Source organism: Mastigoproctus giganteus, unplaced genomic scaffold, assembly GCF_048544385.1.
Source record: "Mastigoproctus giganteus isolate SK-2022 unplaced genomic scaffold, ASM4854438v1 scaffold_22, whole genome shotgun sequence".
Taxonomy (NCBI): domain Eukaryota; kingdom Metazoa; phylum Arthropoda; class Arachnida; order Uropygi; family Thelyphonidae; genus Mastigoproctus; species Mastigoproctus giganteus.
In genome coordinates, this window is record NW_028328299.1 from 394,251 (window position 1) to 400,904 (window position 6,654).

Below are 6,654 nucleotides of genomic sequence, written 5' to 3' on the forward strand. Positions count from 1 at the left end.
CCGTCTGATCAACGATCGCCAGTATGGATTCCGTCAGCTTCGATCCACTGGTGATATTCTGGCTTATGTTACCCATTTATGGACTAATTCAATGGAAAGGTTCGGTGAAACACAAGTAGTTGCTCTTGACATCTCGAAGGCTTTTGATCGTGTTTGGCATAAAGGTCTTCTAAACAAGCTTCCATCTTATGGTTTGCCAACTGTTTTTAGTAATTGGTTATACAGTTTTCTCTCTGATCGCTCACTGAGGGTGATGGTAGATGGCTCTCTGTCTTCTAACTTCTCCACTAATGCCGGTGTCCCCCAAGGTTCAGTTCTTTCCCCCACTCTTTTCCTCTTGAATATCAATGACCTTCTTCCATTGCTGGAAATCCTATCCATAGTTTTGCCGATGATAGCACATCGCATTGCACTTTCCATTTTGAGAAACCTTGTCCTGCTCAATCAGCTTCAAGTTCTCGAGACTCTGCTGCCAATTCCTTAAATGCCAATCTTCAGGTAATTGTCCAGTGGGGCAAAGACAACTTAGTTGATTTCAACCCTTCTAAAACTCAATCTTGTCTTATATCTCGCAAAAAGGATTCTTCTGCTCCTATGCTTATCTTTAGTGACATTCCGATTTCTATGCAAAATGATATATCTCTTTTGGGGATTACTCTGACTTCTAATCTCTCTCTTGGCACAAGCACATTCCATTTTGTATCTCCTTTGAGTCCTCCATTCCCTGGGCCGAAGCCCATCCATGGATAGGTCTAAAAGGGTATTTATGGCAGAGTCTGCAATTCAATTTTATTAAGAAAAAATATAAATTAACTATAACACAACTCAACACGTAATTTTGACCACTTAGCCTCTTCTTAGAAAAAATCTATTTTGAGTCCGATAAACTCCACAGATCCTAATGAGAAGAGTTCCCGCCCCTGCCGCTAGGAGGCGGGCCTCTACTATCTAGGTAATATCTCCGTCTAAAAACATTTCGCACAAAATCATTAAAATACTGAAACGTCGGTTTATCCATGAACAAGACCTGAAGTGCATCCCTCTCCAGGCCGCCTATAGACAGTCTTAAGACATTTCTCAAATCTTCATAGATCACACAGTCTAACATAATATGTTCTGCCGTCTCTGGACTTCCACAATAACAACATTCGCGGTCTCGTAGCCCCAATTGGTATAGCCTCATGGCAAGTCCGTGTCCAGTCAGTAAAAAAGTGGCGTGCAAACCGAATTGCAACCACGGTTTTTTCTTATTCACAACTTCAACACCATGTAAAAACATATATGTTTGTCGTCCCTTGTCTGATTGATCCCAATCTTCTTGCCACATCAAGGTTATTTCTTCCTTAATCCTTACCTTCTCCTGTTTTACATCATCTCGTCCATAATTTCTTGCCTCATCAGGGCACGAGAAGATTCCCATAATCTCTTTTCTTATATTTCTTTTAGTATAATAAAGTAAACCAGACATCAGGACTACATACTGGACCGGAATCTTCCCAGAGATCACCTGCAAGGCCACCGTCGAGACAGTTCGACATGCTCGAGTAATAGCTAGTAAGGCAAATCTTTGTGCCTGTACTAAATACTTTTGAATTCTTACTAGAGGAACTCTATGAACCCAAGCTCCAGAGGCGTAAGTTACAATAGGGACAAATAAGCATTCATATAATAAATGTACAGAACGGCCTTTAATTCCCCAATCGACCCTTACGATCCTCCGGAGCTTCGCGTACAGGGTTCTAATTTTGTCCTTCAAATAAATAACATGTTTTGTAAAAAAACAAACGTTCCTCCAGCAATAGGCCAAGATACTTCACTTCTCTCACATATCGAACTGAATCGTTCAGTAGCCTCACAGCAGGGGCACGATTCTGACTCAGTCTCCCTTTTAATAGCATCTGAGTCGTTTTATCTCTTGATACTTCAAGTTTATACTTTCTTGTCCATCCTGCAAGTTCATTCAGCACATAAGCTGATCTTTCTTCCAATTGTGATCTTGCATCACCTTCTACCAGAAGCACCAAGTCATCCGCAAATGCTATTTTACTTATACCAGATAATTCAGAATTCAAAAATTCATCGAGAACCATGTTCCAAGCAAAGGGTCCAATCCCCGAGCCCTGTGGACATCCTCGGTATACTTCCCTGCTAATTTGTACATACTTATTTCTAATAATCACTTCTCTATTAACAAAGTATTCTCTAAATACACTATATAATTTATTTGAACACTTTGTAATCCCTATTCTATACATAATTCCATCCCACCATAGCCGGTCGAATGCACCTTTGAAATCGACAAATATACCAAGGACATATCTCCTCTCGCTACATTCCACTTTCTGCACCAGGCTATAGGCGGCATCTTCTGTCGATCTTTCTTTTTTAAAGCCGTACTGGCTACTCGACGTTAAGCCTGCCCTTTCATATATAATCATTAATCGGTTAATTATTAACCGTTCATATATTTTCCCTAGTACAGATAGGAGAGCAATCGGACGATATGCCCCTGTCTCATTCAATAATTTGTCAACACCTTTAACCAGCAATTTTATCCGTGCAATCTTCCAGCTATGGGGAAAAACACCTTCATTTAAACACCTTTTATACATATTATCTATTATTTCAGGGAAAATCTTATACACTTTCTTAATCACCACCACTTCCAACTTATCCAGGCCCGGCGATTTTCCATCCTTTGCTCGGGACACAGCCTCCATTACCTCAAGTGAAGAAACATCTTCTTCAATTTCATCACTATAATATTCATCCACCTGTACCTTCATCAATACTTGTTCTTCATCAAGACTGTCCATATCCACCGGAAGGAGCCCATCCAGTATCCTGCTCATAGAATCACTCCATGACAAAGTTTCATTCTCTCCTGAACCGATCGAGCACGAAATTTCAGAGAGGCTTCTTCTGTTATTTAAAACTTTATATATTGAATTCCAGGGATCCCTGGATCCCTGCTCATTTACAAACTTCTTCCACTTTTCAATTTTTGCGTTGTTAACAGCACAAGTATAGGCACGTCTGGATATTCTATATTGTTCCTTCATTTCTTCAACCAAGTCCATATCACCACTTCGCCGCAATCTTTGGAATACTCTCCTCTTCTTAAAAACTTCTTTCCGCATACGACCCAATTCACTTGTCCACCACAGAACAGGACGATTCACACTTCTTCTAATTTTAAAATACTTCCGACACAAATCTTGCAATAATTCAGTTAACTTATCAACATATTGGACAGCTGATAAACCTGCCCAGTTTATCAAGCCCACTCTGTCTCTATAATCGTGTTCGAAGTTCAGCCACTTGGCATCACTAACTTTATTTACATTAAATCTTTCTAAATCACAATATATTCTATTATTATCCTTATCTTCTATCTCAAAGAGGATAACATTATGGTCACTAGTGGTATATTCTTCATACACATTCCAATTCCTAATTTTTCTAATTATAGATGTTGTTGCAACAGTTACATCAATAAAAGACTGTCCATGTATTGTCGAATAAGTCGGAATATGGCCATGTATATTAACCACCCCAACCCCATTAAGAGCGAGGCATTCTTCAAGTATCAATCCTCTATCATCAGAATAACCACCGCCCCAAAGTGGTGAGTTAGCATTAGAATCCATGGCAATGACCAAGCCACAAGAACCCACCATTCTACATAGTCTCTCCATATAATCAACAAAGGGTTCTATATCTAATGAAGGAGGACAATATAGTGTGGCAACATAAAATCTACCACTCTGACATATAACTTCACAACAGAGGAACATTTCGCCACACATTGACATAATTTTAGTTACAACTATTTCTGTATCCCTAACAACAATAGCTGTCATTGGATTCCTACCTTCAGAAATCACTCTATATCGTTGTGGATAACCCCTTATACAAGACTGTACTGAATAAGGCTCCTGCAGCAAGGCCACCGCCACCAAATTCTCTTCCATAACTTTATGTATTTGAGCTGCTACCGACCTCGACCTCTGAGCATTCAATTGTAGTACCCTGATTTTCTTATCCATAATGGATCCGCCTTTTATAATTTTCTAATGCTTTCAAATACTCAGGGCACTTTTTATCAATTGCTACATGGACAGCCTCAACATTCCTATTACTACATAAACAACATCTTGGATCTTTATTTTTATTTTTACATTCTTTATAGGAATGGTCCCTCTCACCACAATGACCACACATTACCTCTCTTTTACAGAATTTCGCCACATGGCCAAAAGTCAAACAACGATAACATTGAACCACAGAGAAAACTTCCTTGAATTTACAAGCTGTCCAACGTATATATAGTCTAGTCTTCCCACTTAACATATTCCAAATATCCGAGCTCAATTGAACCACCCAATTATTCAATTGTGTCTCTTTATGTTTATTCACTGATAACACTTCCACACTTTCCTTAAATTTATCCATAGTGCAACCTTTAAAATTTCTTTCCCACATCTGTTGAATCAGTTCCTCCTGTTCTACATCACCTTCCACATCAAAGATTACAATTCTTGGCGATATTGGCTTTGGTATTAAATATTTCATTCCCAACTCTTGAATCTTTACACATTCTTTTAATTTCACAATATCTTTATCAGTCTCTGCCTCAACAAGAACTCCCTTATCTCTGATTGATCTAATACTTCTAACATTTACTGAGGACAATAATGGTCTTACCTCCTTCAGCACCTTCATCTTTACCTCATCACTAGTCTTGTATCTGTCAGATGCTGCTTTAATTATCATCACTTTTGGCGCACTCTTTTCCATAGTCTCTTTTACCTTTACAGCATAACTATCCTTCTCCATCTTACGTTCATTTTTCAATCTGTCTTTCAACAACATATTTTCGACATGTATCCCGTGGGCCGTCTTCTCCATTGTATCCCACATCTCCATAATAATCCTTATAGCAGCCGTCGGTATTTTACTTTGCGCATCCCATAGAAAAGAACGCAACCTCCCTCTAGTTCTATAAATATACTCAAAACCATTGTCCTCAGTTAACACATTCACACCATTCTTCTTCTTTCTTTTCTTCTTCCCTTTCACACTCCCTCCTCCATCGGAAGTCACTTCACCCTGCTTTCTCTTTTTCTTCCTTCTAGTTTCTTTCTGAGTACCCTGCAACTCGGGTAACGAATTAGATCTAGTTTTAACTGGTGTTCTCCGCGAAGCACGACCAGCAGACACCTCAATCTCCGTTAAGTCCTGTGCCTGACTCAATACTTCTCTTGCAATTTCCATATGTTCTTCCTCCGTAACCTCACTTGATGCTGCCAACAACTCCTCTTGACTTAACTCATCAGAGGATGACATTCTTGTATAAATAAAAATTCAAATTTACAATTAAAATTGACAGACAAAATTTGGCTATCAAAAACTATTTACAATATTTACACCAAATATGAGCAGGGAGCCAGAGACAACTCAATCCAAAATGGAATAATTAAAAACACGAGAGCACAAGCTTGGCACAAGCACAGAGGAAGCATTACAAATATTACTTCCTCTGCATCTAAAAAACTTGGTTTTCTCTTTCGCTCTCGGCGTTACTTTTCTCCCAAACAGCTGCTCACTCTGTATAAATCGCAAATCCGCCCTGCCATGGAATATTGTTCCCACATTTGGGGTGGTGCCCCCAAAACCTCTCTCAGGCTTCTTGATTCCATTCAGAAGAGGGCAGTTAGGTTAATTAATGATTCATCTCTAACAGAGTCTCTCCACTCGCTTTCTCATAGATGCACTGTTTCTGCTCCATGCCTCTTCTACAGATACTTCCATGGGCACTGTTCTTCTGAATTGGCTTCTATAATTCCCGCTCTCTCTTTCAAAACAGTCCGAACACATGTCGCCACCAGCCAACATCCATTTACTGTCCAAATTCAAACCAACAGAACCAACTTTTCATCTTCCTCATTTATTCATTCAACTGCCGTTTTCTGGAACAACCTTCCTTCATACGTATTTCCTTGCCTTTTGTGTGTTTCTGTTTGTGCATACAGCCAGAAAGCTGGATGCCGAGTGAACAGGCAAATTGTAGTGAGAGTGGCGTTCTGCTTGTGACCGTTCAAGTCAGTGTTGCATGCTTGGTGTGTATAAGGTTTATAAAAGGATCTACTTTATGGTCAAAATATTCGACTTTACTTTACACTTGAAGGATTTGCTTGAAAATTTTCGAAGTTGGTTGAAGACGGGAGGGACTACAAGGACGGAGAAACGGCGTTCAATTCAAATTTCTTCGTCTTATGTGTGTGTGTGCGAGTGTGTGCATAATGGCAGGAAACTAAGTGTCGAGTGAGCAGGGAAATTGTAATGAAGGTAACGTCGTGCGAGTGATCGATTAAGTCAGTTATTAATGCTGGACGTATAATGACGTAGCAAACGAACTTCTCGCTCGGAGAACACGACTTTTGTCATCTTATGAATCGTTTCTTTAAATAACTACGATGTTGCTCGAAGACGGGTCGACTATGACGCAGCAAGACCGTTGTATTTGAGTTTTGCGGTTTAATGTACGTGCGTGTGTGCGCATCGGCACAAAACTTCGTGCCGATTGAGCAGGGTAATTGTAGTGAGCGTGATGTCGTGCTTTCGACGGTACAAGACTGATTGCACGCTTGA